Source organism: Canis lupus, chromosome 10 (assembly GCF_048164855.1).
Source record: "Canis lupus baileyi chromosome 10, mCanLup2.hap1, whole genome shotgun sequence".
In the NCBI taxonomy this organism is placed as follows: domain Eukaryota; kingdom Metazoa; phylum Chordata; class Mammalia; order Carnivora; family Canidae; genus Canis; species Canis lupus.
Genome location: NC_132847.1, coordinates 59,347,857 through 59,366,713, shown reverse-complemented (window position 1 = coordinate 59,366,713; position 18,857 = coordinate 59,347,857). Strand labels below are relative to the sequence as shown.

The 18,857-nt window shown below is 38.6% G+C and overlaps 1 protein-coding gene and 1 long non-coding RNA gene across 14 annotated transcripts in view; one reads left to right on the top strand and one right to left on the bottom strand.

Annotated features, from left to right (window-relative positions):
* Positions 1-4,461, bottom strand: part of PLPPR1 (phospholipid phosphatase related 1) — a 540,361-nt gene extending 535,900 nt beyond the window's left edge. For 3 of the 12 annotated variants that reach the window (XM_072842133.1, XM_072842126.1, XM_072842135.1), the window contains exons 1-2: positions 4,387-4,461; positions 3,090-3,146 (exon numbers count right to left, since the gene is read on the bottom strand). The gene's annotated coding sequence lies outside the window, so the exon portion shown is untranslated. Of the gene's footprint in view, positions 1-1,973; positions 2,121-2,749; positions 2,966-3,089; positions 3,147-3,886; positions 3,906-4,217; positions 4,299-4,386 lie in introns of those variants that run through there. The other 9 variants (XM_072842134.1, XM_072842137.1, XM_072842128.1 and 6 more) reach the window with 9 other exon arrangements.
* A 9-nt stretch (positions 4,462-4,470) lies between these two features.
* The window catches only part of LOC140641772 (uncharacterized), a 41,355-nt gene continuing 26,968 nt past the window's right edge, over positions 4,471-18,857 (top strand). For both annotated transcript variants that reach the window (XR_012038365.1, XR_012038366.1), the window contains exon 1: positions 4,471-4,551. This is a non-coding gene — a long non-coding RNA (uncharacterized lncRNA). The remainder of the gene's footprint in view (positions 4,552-18,857) is intronic.

Below are 18,857 nucleotides of genomic sequence, written 5' to 3'. Positions count from 1 at the left end.
GCTAAGAAGGAAACCTCCCAGGGGACAAGGGGAGTCCTCTTGACAACCAATGGACGTCCCAAATATCCATCCTCTCCTCTCTAAACCTGTGCCATCTCCCGACCAATTGAGAGGCATGATTTTATCCTATACTCTACTCCCTTCACAGTTTATTATATCTGCTCTTTCCCATTCCTGTTGATGGTATCATGTATGTAAGACTTTCTTCTATCCCCAATAGTGAGTCTCTTGGCAAAAAGGCAAACACTGCTATTTCTTTAGTTCTCTTGAGATGTATAGAAACTGGGAGTTAGGAGAGCTCTGTTTAAAAAAGCCAAAGCAGACCCAGGTGCTCTCTATACTCTGGGTTGTACCATAGCCCCTGAAGCGGTTCTTTGTGTCAGAACAAAGCGTTACCTTTCTCCTAGCAAGGAAGCTTTACAGAACCCAGCCAGTACAGTAGCTGTCCACTGGACCAAAGGAAATGTCCAGCTTCAATCTTTGCCAAGTGTATGCTTTTGTCTGGATGAATAAATTCCTCTATTCTAGAAAAGAATGCTGGGGGAAATGCTTTTATTTTCAGAAATCCTTAAGGGGTAAAATCCACCCAGGCAGCCCAGAGAGGGAAATCAATCAGACACCAGAGCTAAGATTTCACTTTATAGTAAGTGTGAGCTGGGAGAGAAGCATGGCAGGGATTCACTTGCCCCCTACATGGTCTCAGACTAGAATATCACAGGGAGCTGGACTGCATTCCATAGTATAGGGCACTCCAGGCCAACCTGAGAAGATTTCTGCCTCAGAACACAGGAAATCTAAACCCAGGAAGCAAGACACATATTTCTAAAGCACCTTCCTGAGCTGCAGTTTATAAAATAGAATTAGTGCTTTTTTCTAATTGTATAACACTGACCAAATATTAATGAATATTATTACCATCTGGAATAAATAGACTAGAACTTAAAAGGGAAATGTGCCAAAGTTGTATGGTGTACTATGAAGACTGGACCTATATTCAGAAGACCTGGGCTCTAGCACACTGCCATATACTACTACATTCCCAGCGCCATCTCTAACTCTCAGTTTCCTCATCTGCAAAATAAAATGATTCAAAAGTTATGAACTGGCAGCCCCTGGGCTGACTGTCCTGAGTTTTTCCAAAAAGTTTAATGATCTTTATATGAGGCACATGCTGTCTAGGCAACCAGAGCCCATTACTTTTTTTCATCTCATATCTGATCCTCCTTTACACATTTATGATACTTAAATCATAACAACCTAGCCCTAAAGCACTTATGCTAGAAATTTAAAACTCTCAAAGAGTTTCCCAATCTTAAAAAAACCCTACAGATTTTGACCCAGGCAGCCATAACTACATATTCTTGTGTTCTCTCCCTATTTGAATATCTCAGCCTGAGCTGCATTATGAAAATGAAGAAAGAGATAAAGGCAGTCCAGAAGGAGGAAGGAAAAGTATGTTAAAGTATGACACTGAGAAGTGTCATGCCAAGTTGCAGAGATTCAAGCAGTTGGGCATGACTAGACAGGGAGGTAGGGGGAGAAGTAAAGGGAATAGAAAAGTAGAGATGAGAGGCATAATGGCAAGAGACAAATACTGAAAGGAGTTGTGAGAGAAGCTGAAGATCCCGAACTTTGTCCTGAAAACTGAAAAGAGATGGTAGCGGGAGGGGAGAGGGGTCACTGAAGATTTTTAACCTGTCGGATTTCTATTTTCAGTCTCTCTACTCTGCAGGCTGCACAGAAGATGGATAAGTACTTTCCCCATAAGTAATAGAAGTTGGTGTAGAACGAGGGTTCACACTGCTGGCTGCATATTAGAATCACCTGAAAAACTTGTATAAGTGCTACTCACCTAGCCTCAAGCTAAGAGATTTCATTTAACTGAAGGGGAAGAAACGGGTATTTTTTTCTTAAGTGTAAAAACCTCAGAAACTCTTCTCACTCTTAAGTTCTACGTCAAAGAAGGTTCCTACCATCCAAAGTGAAGTGTGGTAAAAAGCGGTTTCCTTTGTATATTCAGACCCCAAATCTGGAACAACATGTGGAAAGCACCTCCAAACAGTTTATATCACTCTTCTTCTTTAAATTGGGTTTTACTCCCAGGCGTATCAAGCTTTTCTCTGAAAAAACACAGGATTATCTCGGAGAACGATTTTAAACTTCTATTTTAGAATTTCACACTACTGAATCATTTAGATGTGAAAGAATTTACCAGCACCTCCTAAACAAATGGAAAACTAATATGAAATCATAGCACATCTATTCACATCTTAGAAAGGATTATTTTTCATCAATCAGCCAATGAAGCATATACGTTAAGCAACTTAATGCTTTATGCATATACATGAAACCTTAGTCTGTGTAATAGTGTCCAAAATAAGTTATTCCAGTCTGGTAGGAAAGCATCTCCCTACTCACTCTCTGCCTCTCTCTTTCCCTAGCCTGAACCTGAAGACAGTCGCCTGTTTGCTTGCTTGCCTATTTCCAAGGCTAATATTTTATTGAGTGCTTCCTACGGGCCAGGCATTGTGCCAAGGACTTTACAAACAAGTATTTATCACCATTAATGTGGAAACTGCAAAGAGGAAAAATAATTCACTCAAGGACACCGAGCTGGTAAGAAGCAATGCTAGACTTTGAATCCAAGTCCGTCCTCCCATCATCACCCCAAAAGGTACGGCCATTTCTCCTTACCCTCTAATCACATCCTGTCACCCACCCAAACCCTCCAAACCCTCGAAGCCTCTACCATGACGTGAGGAGCAGGATTCCACTCTGGGTTCTCTCCAAGCATGTGAAGAGGTGCAGTAGGAGTAGACACACGCGGGAGCCTGCCATCCGGGCCTCACTCTGGGACGATCGCTCAGATCGCTGGAGCAGGGCGCCCTCTGTTGTTTAATGATGTGGGGCCAAAGATACAGATGCAATGCAACGCCGGGACACCTGCACCCCGATGTTTATAGCAGCAATGTCCACAATAGCCAAACTGTGGAAGGAGCCTCGGTGTCCATCGAAAGATGAATGGATAAAGATGTGGTCTATGTATACAATGGAATATTACTCAGCCATTAGACACGACGAATACCTACCATTTGCTTCAACGTGGATGGAACTGGAGGGTATTATGCTGAGTGAAGGAAGTCAATCTGAGAAGGACAAACATTATATGGTCTCATTCATTTGGGGAATATAAAAAATAGTGAAAGGGAATAAAGGGGAAAGGAGAAAAATGAGTGGGAAATATCAGAAAGGGAGACAGAACATGAGAGACTCCTAACTCTGGGAAACGAACTAGGGGTGGTGGAAGGGGAGTTGGGCGGGGGTGGGGGTGACTGGGTGACGGGTACTGAGGGGGGCACTTGACGGGATGAGCACTGGGTGTTATTCTATATGTTGGCAAATTGAACACCAACAAAAAATAAATTTACAATAAATAAATTAATTTAAAAAATGATGTGGGGTTAAGACCAGGCCAGGGAGCAATCAGAGGGCCTCCTCACGAATTTGTCCCTTATTAACAAAACAACTGTATCTCCCGCTCATAAAGGCAACACGCTCCCCCAAAAGAAGGCTTCGACTCAAAGGAGCAAAAGCCATCCATCCCAGTTTTCGAGACGTTGCCCGAATTCAAGGCACAGAATCACCACGGAGGTCCTGACATTAGTCTCCACCCCCTTCGATTAGTTGTTATTTCCCTGCGTTCACGCTGTTCACATTAAACGGAAGCTTTTAACCTCTGGCTACTGCCACCTGCCAACAGGGTGAGGAGGAACGCCTGCAGGAGGCATTAGAATGATGCTGAACTTGCTACGAAGAATACACAGCCCTAGAGGCTTTCTTTCCCCAGAAATTATAAAACATTTAGAGACCCCTGGGGCAAGTTTACCATAAAATATTCAGCAACATCTGCGCCCTGTTCTTTACTGACAGACTAGACCCAGAAAACATGGCGCCTCTTCCTCACGTGGGCCGCGGGTGGCGGCCGGAAGCGCTGCTCCGCGGGCCTCTGCCTCCATCGCCCTCCTTTTTTTTTTTTTTTTTTTTTTTCCGCTCCAATGGAATTTATTTACTTATTTATTTAATTTAGGTTTTTTTTATTATTATTATTGGAGTTCAATTTGCCAACATATAGCATAACACCCAGTGCTCATCCCGTCAAGTGCCCCCTCAGGGCCCGTCACCCAGTCCACCTCCCTTTGCAGCGCCCTCTTTCTCACACTCAGGCCTTCTCTCCAGCACCTCAGCCGCAAGGCCACCAATACGAGCCGGTGATTAGGTTTGTGCTCACAGCCTCTGCGGACAAAGCAATTTCTAGCAAATGCCATCCACTGCCCCCCACCCCGGTCCTGGGGGCCTTGGGTTGTGGGCCTCCCCTCAGGAACTTACACAGGTGAGCGGCAAGGTGACACGGTCGCACGAGGCAGGGCACACCCGCCCCTTGTCCCCTGGGGTCTGCGCAGGCGCACAGGCACCTGCGCATGCGCGAGCTTCAGGCTGCTCCAGAGCGGTGACTGGAGGTCAAGGCCTGTGCGTGCGGGAGGCGGCCAGTCGGTAAGTGCATAGTCAACACTTTCTCTGTACCGGGCTCAGTGCTAGGCTCTGGCTTCCAGTCCTGACCTAGCTGCCTCGTGACCCTGATACCTCTGCGCCCATCAGTGTGGGTTTGGGGATACGGAAGCAGGGTCAGGACAGTCCTCTGGAGAGCTATTTGTTGTAAACTACGTGCCCTTCCTATCACTGAATTCTGGTACACAGTTGCCCTCTCCACCACTCTCGCCTCCTCTCCCCACCTGCATGTTTATTTGGGAAAAAGTTCCTCACAGGATACTGTGAGGTCTGTTCCCCTCAAGAACTACTGGATTAGATTCTTTGTAAGCAAAGTGACCACGCACCCAGTTTGTCCAGAACGGTCCCAATTTACACTTGTTCTCCTGGCTATTAATAACATCCCTTTTCACTCTCGAAAGTGTCCTAGTTTAGGAATGTACGTTATGTGGTCAGCCTATATAAGGTCCTTTCCAGATTTAATGCAACTTTAACCACCCATATCAAAGATTTCAGGGCTTTTAGAAACTTCTCTACAAAAATCTCTCCAACAATTGAAGAGTCCTTATCAAGGTGTCTCAGCACATGTGTTTCTTTTTTTTTTTTTTTTTTTTTTTTTAAAGATTTATTTATTCAGAGAGGGCGCAAGAGAGGTAGAGACACAGGCAGAGGGAGAAGCAGGCATCATACAGAGAGCCTGATGTGGGACTTGATCCAGGGTCTCCAGGATCACACCCCGGGCTGCAAGCGGCGCTAAACCACTGCGCCACCAGGGCTGCCCAGCACATGTGTTTCTATTAGGATTGTTCTAGACCCTTCCTATCCAAAGTGTTCCTCACAGGGCAGCCCGGGTAGCTCAGTGGTTTAGCGCCACCTTGGCCCCAGGTCGTGATCCTGGAGTCCCACGATCCCTGCATGGAGCCTGCTTCTCTCTCTCTCTTTCTCTCTCTCATGAATAAATAAATAAAATCTTAAAAAAAAAAAAAAAGTGTTCTTCACAGACCAGCAACTTGACTGTCACCTGGAAGCTGTTAGAAATTAGGAGCTCAGGCCCCATCACAGGTGCACTGAATTAGAGTCTGCAGTTTAATAATATCGCTGGGTGATTCATCTCTACCTTGAAGTTTGAAAAGCACAGAAGACCAGAATAGACATTTTTCCAAAGAAGACACACTGATGGCCAACAGACACTTGGAAAGATGCTCAACATCACTAATCATCGGGAAAATGCAAATCAAAACCACAGTGAGGGGATCCCTGGGTGGCGCAGCGGTTTGGCGCCTGCCTTTGGCCCAGGGCGCGATCCTGGAGACCCGGGATCGAGTCCCACGTCGGGCTCCCGGTGCATGGAGCCTGCTTCTCCCTCTGCCTGTGTCTCTGCCTCTCTCTCTCTCTGTGACTATCATAAATAAATTTAAAAAAAATTAAAAAAAAAACACAGTGAGATATCATTTTATACCTGTCAGAATGGCTAGAATCAAAAAGAAATGGTGAGGATGTGGAGAAAAGGAAACCCTCATGCACTGTTGGTGGGAATGTAAATTGGTGCAGACGCTGTGGAAAACAATACAGAGGTTCCTCAAAAAAAATGAAAAATACAAATACTACATGATCCAGAAATACCATATAATACTAATTCCACTACTGGGTATTTACCCGAAGAAAACACAAACACTAATTCAAAAAGACATATGCACCCCTATGTTTACCGCAGCATTATATACGATAGCCAAGATATGGAAGCGACCCAAGTGTCCATCAATAGATAAATGGATAAAGGAAACTGTGTCTGTGTGTGTGTATGAGATCTTGCCATTTGCAGCAACATGGATGGACCCAGATAATATGCTCAGTGAAATAAGTCTGACAAATACCATATGATTTCACTTATATATGGAATCTAAAAAACAAAATGATTAAAGCAGAAACAGACCCATAAATACAGAGAACTAGTGATTGCCAGAGGAAAGGAGGATAGGATATTGGCAAAATGGGTGAAGGTGAGTGGGAAGTGCAGGCTTCCAGTTATGGAATGAAAAAGTCATAAGGATGAAGAGTACAGCATAAGGATTAAAGTCATTGGTAGTATAATAGCGCTGAATGGTGACATGGTAGTTACATTTGTGGTGAGCACAGCATAACAGACAGAATTGTCAAATCACTATGTTGTACACCTGAAACTAATGTAACACTGTGTGTCAACTACAAAAAATTCTCATTACATGAAAAACACTTTGAAATGCACAGTTCAGAGGTCCAACATTTTCTTTATAAGGCTGGATCATAAATATTTCAGGCTTCGTGGGTCATCCAGTCTTGGTCACAACTACTGAAGTCTGTCATTGTGTTATATAAAAATGAATGAGTGCAGTGTGTTCTCTTGAAACGACTTACAAAAACAGGCCATATAGTTTGCCTATCCTTGGCTGGACCAGTGGTTTCTCAAATGTTAGGATTCATTAGCATCATTTGGGGAGCCTGTTAAAGCTTGCTTGCTGGGTCACACTCTCAGAGTTTCTGACTCTAGGTTTAAGAAAGGGTCTGGGAATTTGCATTTCAAGCAAGTTTCCAGGTGAGCCCAAAGCTGCTGGACCAGAAATCACAATTTAAGAATCACTATTCTAGAGTTATGGTTTTCAACTCTGGCTGTACGTTAGAATTATTTAGGAGTCTTTTTAAAAATATCCTGAGTCTCACTACAGACTAAACAAATTACAATCTCTAAAGGTAGGGCCTGACAGCACTAGTATTTTTTTAAAAGCTCCAAGGTAAAAGGTGAAAGATTTATTTGATTTGAAGAGAAACGCCTGGGTGGCTCAGCCAGTAAAGCATGTGATTCTTAGTTTCGGCTCAGGTCATGATCTCAGGGTCCTGGGAAGGAGTTCTATGTCATTGTCATTGTCATCGTTGTCATTGAGCTCCCCACTCAGCAGGTTGTCTGCTAGTCTCCTTTTCTGTCCCCTCCCCTGGCACGCACTCTCTCACAAATAAATGTTAAAAAAAAAAAATATTCCCCAGGTAATTCTAATGTGCAACCAGGTATCTGCACATTATGAAATTACCTTCTATTCCCTAAATGACAATGGCAATGTGTTAGGAAGACAGAAATGTTAATGAACTAATTTACAATTATCTGTGAAAAACCTACTGGACCTTAACACACAAAAGACAAGTATTTTACAAGGGGATTCCTTCTTAAGATTCTCAAATTGGTAAAACAGACAGTGTGACTAACCACACAATTTAAAGCCTTCGGGTTGTTCAGGGAGAAATTTTCAAGTAAGTAGGAAGAAACATAGGTTATCAGGATTTGCATTCCCATCCTGTTTGTTTCCCATTTCACAAATAAACAACTCAACACAAGTACCAAGACCTGACTCTCAGGTCTGAGCTTGCAGATTAAACCAGCTGTGTGACCTTAGATAATTCTCTTGAGCTTGTGCTTTCTTGACTATGAGAGGGTTTGGCTTGTGTCCTTTCCAGTTCTACATGTCTTTGCTTTATGATTTGCATGTTATGAATCATGACTTTCTATAAACATTTCAAGATTTTTCTCTCCAGCGCAGTAGTGGCTATTTTGTCAAAAGGATCAGGCCAAGAGTGAAAGCAGCTACTTACATAGAGATGCCCTGTATGTGATTTTTGTTTACAGAGAAGCAAATCCGAGCACCACATAACTTGCCATCTTTATGGACCACTCTTAGAAATCAGTGTCATGGCCAGGGCCAGTATCTGGTGGAGATTTCAACTACTGTGCCAAGTTCTCAGCTCCTTTGAATAGTAATATTGGGGATGGGGATATTGGGGAAGAGAGGAGATTGAATAACCACGGACAAAGAGAATAAAAACAAAGTCCTAGGATAGAAGAGATTTTATCCTTGGACTAAGTTAAAAACAACAGACCCAAAAAAAAAAAAAAAAAAAAACAACAGACCCAAGAGAAGTCAACAGAGATATAGCTCAGCAATAGTATGAGAATAGAGGTCAAGTGGGAATGATGGTATGAGAATCAAATCTCAAACAATGGTATGCAAATAGAGGTCAAGTGGGAAATGACAATCAGTACAAACAGTGGGAGAGGGAATAAGGACATTCATGTGAACCAGAGGAAAAATGAAGGAAAGGTAGTAGGCATATATATGACTTCCTGCATCTATATTTAATTCCTAATTCACTTGAAAATAGTCCAAATGCCCTCAGAAAGACCTATAAATATACAATAATTAGATCAATTCTGATTCTTTGGGAAAACCAGTGAACAAAGGTACTCCTATTACTGGACAGACTTTGGACATTAGGAGTCATAATTTCTATGTGGGCTTTTAAGGAAGGCATTTTAACTTATTTCACTAGATATGTATAAACATATTTTTATGTTTTTTTGAATTTTAATATATTAGCCCCTTAGACATTCTTTCTACGGTAAGAAAATACTGTCTTTTCTGTATCATGCACATTGGAAACTAGTTTTCCATTAGATATTTAACTTTTACTACTCTAAATAATCTCAGTTTAACAAGGAATTAATTAAATGGATATAGTGAGAAAACAAGTGAAATGATCGCTAACAGTAGTCTATTAATTCCATCTTTTATCAACAATGGATGTGAATCAATATAGGGTAAGCCAATCTCTTTCTTCCCATAAAGTCCTGTCTGGATTCATAAAATAGAAACTTTCACCAACATGTCCACCTTCTTGAGGAACTTCCATCAACAACTCCACCCTCTTGCTCCTCTGGAAGAGAGGAGAAGCAATTTACCTAATTATTGAAATTGGGATAAAATGCACAGCTCATGCAGAACTTTGGCTGAGTCTTGAGAACCAACATGAGATTCTAAAAATGGAAAAGTTATGGATCTTGCTGAATATCACTAAGCATTCCTATTACTCAGCAGGGAAGAAATGTGAAAAAGATATGAAAGTGACAGTTATTGAAGAAAACAGAAATATTACATGTTTATGCTCCAATAAGGTAAATTTCTGTTAGCATTTTTCTTTTTAATCTGAAATGGGATATATTATACATTAATCTCCAACTTAATTTTTTTTCATGTAATAATATATCATTGGAACCCTTGCAGTTCACTAAATGTAAATCTGGTTTCTTCTTTTTAATTTTGCTATAAGAGTTTGTGGTAAAGATTATTATAGTTTATCCAACTATTCTGCTATTAATGTTCATTCAGGTTGTTTCCAGCTTGGTTTTTTTGCCCATGCAAACAACATTAAATAAATATCTTTATTCGTACATCCTTAGACATTTATGCTTTTGCTCTTTAGTGTAAATTACCCAAAGGAATTACAAGATCAAATTATATGTATTTTAAACCTTTATAGATATTGCTGAATGTTTTCTTCAAAAGTTGTAGTTATTCAAATTCCAACCAGCAATGGACAGCTACCCATTTCATATTTTCACCAACATTTAGTGTTTCCAAAGTTTCCCATTTTTACCATGCTAACGGTTTAATGTTTATTTTAAAATTAAAATAAAATTGTACTGGTGAGTACTGGTGAAATAGAGCATCTTTTCATGACTTTACTGGCTATCTGCACTTTTCTTTCTGTGAATTATCCATGCATATACTTTGCCCATTTTTAAAATAGGTAATTTGCCTGATTCTTACCCGTTTATAGGAAGTCTTTGTTTATTAAGCTTGTTAAATTTTGTCCATCATAGATGTTGAAGTAATTTTTCCTCTTTTGTCTTCTGTCTTTTGCTTTCCTTATATTTAAATATACATATTTTTATGTTTTTTGAAATTTAATAGATTAGTCTGTTATTGCAACTGGGTTTCTTGTTTAGGAAGTTCTTCCCACCCAAGCTTATGAAAATTTTCTCCTAAATTTCATTATTCTATATTTCTACATTGAAATCTTTAATATATCAAAAAAGTATATTTTTATTGAGGTAAAATTCACATAGAGGGATCCCTGGGTGGCGCAGCGGTTTGGCGCCTGCCTTTGGCCCAGGGCGCGATCCTGGAGACCCGGGATCGAATCCCACATCAGGCTCCCGGTGCATGGAGCCTGCTTCTCCCTCTGCCTATGTCTCTGCCTCTCTCTCTCTGTCTCTCTGTGACTATCATAAATAAATAAAAATTAAAAAAAATAAAATAAAATAAAATAAAATTCACATAGAAAAGCACAGATACAATCTTTTCATCAGATACATGTATTGAGAATAGTCTTTCACACCTGTGGCTTTTCTTTTCATTCTCTCTTTCTTTAAGATTTTATTTATTTATTTGAGAGAGAGAAACAGGGAGCACCAGGGGGGAGAAGCACCAGCGAAGAGAGGGAGAAGAGGGAGAGAGGGAGAATAGAAAGGGAGCGGGGGAGGAAAGATGAAGGAGTGGGGAGGAGAGAGGAGGGAGGAGGGTGTGGGGAGGTGAAGGAGAAGAGGGTGAAGCGGGCTCCTCTGCTGAGCAGGAAGCCAGATGCAGCTCCATCTCCAGGACTCTGGGCTCATGACCTGAGCCAAAGGCAGATGCTTAATAGACTGAGATACCCAGGTGCCCTTCTTTTCGTTCTCTTAACAATGTCTTTCAATGAGAAGGCATATTTAATTTTGATAAAGTCTATTCACCAGGTTTTTTTCAATTATGGCTAGTGCTTTTCTGTCTTTTTTTTTTTTAAGATTTTATTTATTTGAGAGAGAGAAAAAGAAGACAAGTAGGGGAAGAGGCAGAGAGAAAGTGAGAAGCAGGCTCACTGCTGAGCAGGGAGCCCAAGGCCGGGCTTAATCCCAAGACACCAGTTTCTAAGTTTATTTATAGTGTGAAGTAGGCCTTAAAGTTTATTTTTTTCTATATGTTTAATCAGCTGTTCTAGCACCACTAGACTGAAATCTTTGTTACGGCAAGACTAGTCCAATTAGAATGAGAAGATAAACAACAATTGCAATGCCTAAAATTTCCAAAAATAGGGAGAATGAGGCATTCTTATACAACTGCTGTATAAACGTAAATCATACTTCGGTAGTACCTTCCGTCAGAGCAATTTGGCAAAGTATCAAGTTCCTTAAAACATACATAAACTTTGAACTAGCAATATAATTTCTAAGAATTTATGCTAAGGAAATAATTCCTGTGCCCAAATATTTCTGTACAACAATGGTCACAGGATAGAGGTAATCTAAAATGTCCAAAATCAGGAGATAGGTAAAATAAGTTATGCCATTTATAACAGATTTTATAATAGAATTTTATATGGCTATTAAAATTTGATTCATAAATGTTTTACAACTCCATTGCTATATATTTGTAATATATTAAGTGAAAAAGAAGTATAAAACACCAAAAATCATTTGACAATATTTTTGCACAAAGATAGAGTAAAAGATCAGAAGATATATACCAAAATGTTCCACTCTTAAAAGAGTAGTTTGCTCCTTGTCCACATTCATTCTTTAATCCTCTGCCAGATTCGGGGTTGAGATTATAGATCATGTTATTTTTCTTATCTGTTTCCCTTTTTCAGTACAATTAGCATATGTTGCTTTTGTACCAAGAAAAAAAATAATTTTAAAAGTAAAAAGAGTGAGCCTCCAAACCCAATATGTGTTTTCGTCATATGTTTCTTCCCAACCAGCTTCAAAACAGTTGTATTTCATCAACTGCTACTTTTCTTCCCTTTTCCCTGGTGCAGATATCATGTGGACACATGGTGGATTTACAATTACTTGTCCTCTGCTCGACATACTATTTTCATCACGACTCTAGTAGGTTTGTGTCACATGGTCAGCCATGGAAAAACAATGATGCAGCTAATCAACACTGCCAGAGTCAACAGGAAATAAAAAACTAAATTGAGAAAAGGGACCATTTATAGCCAGTATATCCAGAATTTCAGCTTTCATGTAGAGAGAAAAATTAGGGGAAAATTGGAATTGCATTTACTGTCCGTGTTTTAGAATAAACAACAAGAACTTTGCTCATCTACTCCTTCCCACCACAGTACAATTTGTGCTATCATTTTGTACATTAGCTTTGCTTATGCAGAAAATAAAAGGGACATACTATTTCTTGTTCTGTTTCCTATTCTATGTCAGTAATGTAATTTTAGCCCTATCAACTGTCCCTTTTTGACCAGCACCCAGAACCACAGGCTTCTCTTATTTTTTTTTTATTTTATTTATTTATTTATTTTTTTTTTTTTTTTTATGATAGTCACAGAGAGAGAGAGAGAGGCGCAGAGACACAGGCAGAGGGAGAAGCAGGCTCCATGCACCGGGAGCCCGATGTGGGATTCGATCCCGGGTCTCCAGGATCGCGCCCTGGGCCAAAGGCAGGCGCCAAACCACTGCGCCACCCAGGGATCCCCCACAGGCTTCTCTTAAATCTTGAACTAAAAGCACACATTCATTAGGATCTGTTGCCCTCTTCCCAAGTCAGTAATCCTACTGGCAAAGACTACTGGCATAGGATCCTAGCATGTTGGAACTCAAAAGGTCTTAGAGAATATAGCTCTCAGAGTACTCACCATACAATAGGCATTATTCTAAGAGTCATGCACACAAATTAACACATTTAATCACTCTAAAGTAGGTTCTATCTTCATTACAAAGATCAGGGAACTGAGGCACAAAGAGGTTAGGGTAAATTATCCATGTCACAAAAAAATATTCTAGGATTAGAATGGATGTCGTCTGGCACCAAAGTCCCCCCTGCCCCCATTCTCTGCCTCACCATCATTATCTGTATGTACATCAGGTCCTCTTAAAGATAACCAAGTACCATTCTCATTGTGGAAAAATTAGCACAGATTACAAAATAAATACGTCATTCATCATCTGTCTTTCATTTTTATTTATAGTGTTTCTGACCAAAGGAAACATTTTACTCTTTATGTACCAAATCTTCCATTGTATATTTTATGATTTCTGCCTATAGTGGCAAACTTAATTTTCATACCTCTAGATGATATGTAAATAAAGTCAACTATATTTATTTCAGTACTTCTACATTTATTTACTTATCCTATAGACTATTTCAGTTCTTTTGAAACATTTATATCTCAAAAAAAAAAAGAAACATTTATATCTCTATTCAAGTGGAATTTATTCCGATGTGGTATGAAGTAACATTTTCAAAATTGTTTACTCTGCTGTCTACTTGATTTATGATACATTCAAGCTTTTCCTGCTGATTTTAAATGTAACCTTTATCACACAAATCTGTTTCAGGACTCTTACTCCTATTCCATCAATATGTCTCGGATTAGGACTCTTTTGTTTTCCATATTCTTTTTTAAGATTTTTATTTATTTATTCATGAGAGACACAGAGCACGAGAGAGACAGGCAGAGACACAGGCAGAGGGAGAAGCAGGCTCCATGCAGGGAGCCTGACATGGGACTCGATCCTGGGTCTCCAGGATCACAACCTGGACTGAAGGTGGCACTAAACCCCTGAGCCACCCGGGCTGCCCCTGTTTTCCATATTCTAATTTTTCTTTTAATATTTCACATTTTCATTCAAATTTTATTAATTAACATTAGAGTCTAATATTAGTTTAAGGAGTAGAATTTCATGATTTATCACTTACATATATTACCCAGTGCTCATCACAAGGCCCTTCTTAATACCCATGACCCATTTAGCCCATTGCCCCCACTCACCTCCTCTTAAGGGACCCTGTTTTTTCTCTATAGTTAAGCGTCTCTCATGGTTTGCCTTCCCCCTTTTTTTTCCTTTCCCCTATGTTCATCTGTTTTGTTTCTTAAATTCCACATATGAGTGACATCATATAGTATTAGTCTATCTCTGACTTATTTCACTTGCAAATAACTTACTTTATTTAGCATAATACACTCTAGCTCCAACCACATCATTGCAAATGGGAAGATTTCAATCTTTTTGATGCCTGAGTAATATGCCATTGTATGTATATACCACATCGTCTTTATCCATTCATCAGTCAATGGACATTTGGGTTCTTTCCATAATTTGTCTATCATTGATAATACTGCTATAAATAGGAAATCATCAAAATCCTAGAGGAGAACACAAGTAGCAACCTCTTTGACATCAGCCGTAGCAAATTCTTACTAGACACATCTCCAGAGGCAAGGGAAACAAAGCAAAAATGAATTACAGGGCTTCATCAAGATAAAAAGCTTCTACACAGTGAGGGAAACAATAAAAAAAAACTGAAACCTATGGAATGGGAGAAGATATCTGCAAATGAGATATCTACTAAAGGATTAGTATCCAAAATCTATAAGGAACTTAACAACTCAACCACTAAAAGAAAAATCCAGTTAAGAAATGGGCAAAAGACATGAATAGACATTTTTTCAAAGAAGACATACAGATGGCTAAAAGACAAATGAAAAGATGCTCAACATCATTCATCAGCAGGGAAATACAAAGCCATGTTCTAATTTTAAATACATGTTAATATTTTATTGAGGAAACACCCATCTAAATTATCATTGCTTTATCAAGTTTCCCTCAATATTTGGAAAACAATTGAAATTCTCATTCAAGAATTTGTTGTCTGTACACGTTTTCAAGTCTCCCTTTAATGACCTTCAGAAAGGGCTTATTTAAAGGAAATAATTTTATAGTGTTTTATGGATTATTAGAGTAAGCCATTCTTACTATGTTAAAAATTATATACTATATTGAATGAAAGTGGTGTAGGTGGACATCCTTGTCTTATTCCTGACCTTAGGGGAAAAGCTCTTAGTTTTTCACCATTGAGTTAGATGTTCACTGTGGGTTTTTCATATAAGACCTTTATTATGTTTGGATATGTTCCTGCTAGACCTACTTTGCAGAGGCTTTTTCTCATCAATGGACGTTATACTTTGTCAAAAGCTTTTTTTGCTTATATTGAAATGATCATATGGTTTTTATCATTTCTTTTATTGATATGACATATCATGTTGACTGTTTTGCAATATTAAACCATCTTTGTTTCCAAGGAATAAGATGCATTTGATTGTGGTATATGATTTTTAAAATATATTGTTAGATGTCCACTCTCACCACTGTCATTTAATATAGTACTGAAAGTCCTAGACTAAGCAGACAACAAAAGGCATGCAATTCAGCAAAGAAGTAAAACTTTCACTATTCACAGATGACATGATACTATACATAGAAAACTAAAGACTCCACCAAAAAAGTACTAGAACTTATAAATGAATTCAGTAAAGTCACCAGATATAAAATCAATGTACAGAAATCTGTTGTGTTCCTATACACTAACAATAAAGCAGCAGAAACTGAAATTAAGAAAACAATCCCATTTACAAGTGTACCAAAAACAATAAAATATCTAGAAATAAACTTAACCAAAGAAGTGAAAGCCTTGTACTTTGAAAACTATAAAACACTGATAAAAGAAATTCAAGATGACACAAAAGAATGGAAAGATCTACTCATGGGTTGGAAACAAATATTGTTAAAATGTCTATACTACGCAAAGACATAATGTAATCTCTATCAAAATGCCAACAGTATTTTCATAGAATTAGACCAAACAATCCTAAAATTTGTGTGGAACCATTAAAGACCTTAAATAACCAAAGCAATCTTGAAAAAGAAAAAGCAAAACTAGAGGTATCGCAATCCCAGATTTCAAGTTACATTACAAAGCAGTAGTAATTAAAACAGTATGGTACTGGCATAAAAAATGACACATAGATCAATGGAATTGAACAGAAAACCCAGAAATAAACTCACAATTATATGGTCAATTAATCTTTAACAAAGGAAGAATAAATATATAATGGAAAAAAAGACCGTCTTTTCAACAAATGGTGTTGGAAAAACTGGACAGCAACATGCCAAAGAATGAAACTAGACCACTTTCTTACACTATTCACAAAAACAAACTCAAAATGGATTAAAGATCTAAATGGGAGACCTGAAACCATAAAAATCCTTGAAGAGAGTACAGGCAGTAATCTTTCTGACATTGGCTGTAGCAATATTTTTCTAGATACGTCTGCTGAGGCAAGGGAAATAAATGTAAAAATAAACTATTTGGATTTCATCAAGATAAAAAGCTTCTGCACAGCAAAGGAAACAATCAACAAAACTAAAAGGCAACCAACCTACTAAATGGGAAAATATTTTTGCAAATGATATATCAACTGAAGGGTTAGTATCCAAAATATATAAAGAACTGATACAACTCAAAAAACCCAAAAAAAAACAAATAATCCAATTTAAAAAATAGGCAGAAGACATGAACAGATATTTTTCCAAGGAAGACATATAGATGGCCAACAGATACATGAAAAGATGCTCAACATCACTCATCATCAGGGAAATGCAAAAACCAAAACTACAATGAGATATCACCTCATACCTGTCAGAATGGCTGAAATCAACAACACGAGAAAAAGGAACCTTTTGTACTGTTGACAGGAATGCAAATTGGTACAGCTACTGCGGAAAAATGTATGGAGTTTCCTCAAAAAGTTAAAAATAGAACTACCCTATGATCCGTCAATCACAAATTCTGAACATTTACTCCCAAAACACAAAAACCCTAATTCAAAGGGATATATGCACCCTTATGTTAACTGCAGTATTATTTACAAGAGCCAAACTATGGGAGCAGCCCAAGTACCTACCAACAAATGAATGGATAAAGAAGAAGTGGTGCATATATATACAATGTAATATTATTCAGCCATAAAAATGAATGAAATCTTGCCATTTGCAATAACATGGAGAGAGCTAGAGTATAATACTAAGCAAAGTAAGTCAGTCAAGGACAAATACCGTATGATCTCACTCATATGTGGAATTTAAGAAACAAAACGAATAAGCAAAGAAAAAGGAGAGAGAGTTAAGCCTAGAAGTCGACTCTTAACGATAGAGAACAAACTGATGGTTACCAGAGAGGAGTTGGGTGGGGAGGTGAAGGCATGTGGCTTGACTAGATTTTCACTGGTATCCTGGAAGGACTGATCTAATTATAGCTCTATTAAGTTACTTTAACTTTTCAAAAATACCTTAAACTGTTAAAAATATTAAAACTGTTAAAAGTGTTGAAAATATTTTAAATATTAAAATTAAAAACTATATTTAGAGTCCCTTATAATTAGAATTTTAGCATAATTTTACATATTGCTACTTTTCTAATGATCTAACATTCTTTACTGTTACTATTTTTACCTTAATTTTGTTTTCATGAAAACTATTTTGACATTTGCATTCAGCTTTATAATCTGCTTAGCTGTGTTTAATATGTTCTAGTCCTCACTATCAGACTTCCCATATTCCCAAAGGCACTGGGGAAAGCTGTTGACCATACAAAGCTGGGTTTGATCACACTTGCTCAGCAGAACAGAGCATCCTCTTAAGGAGGTTTCGATGGGGTCTCCTAAAGGGAAGAGGAGCTTAGTGAGGAAGGTTTCAAAGTTTCAGAGGCTGGTGTTAGTCACAGAGTCTCAAGTGGAGGTAAGTAAGTATGGTCCAGGCAGGAGTTGGTCAGAATTTATAACTGGGCCGGTTGCTGAAATAATAAGTGGTCTTATCTTTAGAACACAAGTCTACTTGTGTGGAGTTACTGTGAAAACAAATTGTGGTCTTATCAGTTTGTCTGAGGGTCTAAATGAACTGGTATGAGAACAGTTTGGGCTCAGTGTTGCATTTGGTGTTTTATAGTCTGTTTTGCCAGCCAGTTATGTTTTCTGTTTCATCTATCACTGCAAGTCACTATTTTGTTTCATGTATTTGTTATTTAGAATATGGCTTCAAAAATTATTTTAAAAGTAAAATATTTTCTGAGTCCTTTAATACATGAGTTTTGTTCTCTTATGTTTTTTTTTCTGTTGACTCCACTGCTTGGAAAATTGCTTATTTAGCTATAAATTTCCTGGTCACAACCTCTTTCTCTCAAAATGCTGTAAATGTTCTTCTGTTGTCTTCTGACATTTAATGAATGATACAGAAAATGGAACTCCGAAGCCAGTGGTTTTTCTTCTTTCTTTTTTCCCCTTGAATATTTGAGAATTTATTTTCCTTTCTTTTTTTTTTAAGATTTTATTTATGTATTCATGAGAGACACAGAGAGAGAGAGAGAGAGAGAGAGAGGCAGAGACACAGGCAGAGGGAGAAGCAGGCTCCATGCAGGGAGCCCGACGTGGGACTTGATCCTGGGTCTCCAGGATCATGCCCTGGGCTGCAGGTGGCGCTAAACCACTGAGCCACCAGGGGCTGCCAGAGAATTTATTTTCCTTTCATTCAAAAACTTTGTTCGTCTCTATTTAAGTGTAGATTTCTTTTTCAATCTTGTCTGGAGTACTAGAGCCCTATCTTGTCTACATACAAAGATACCTTT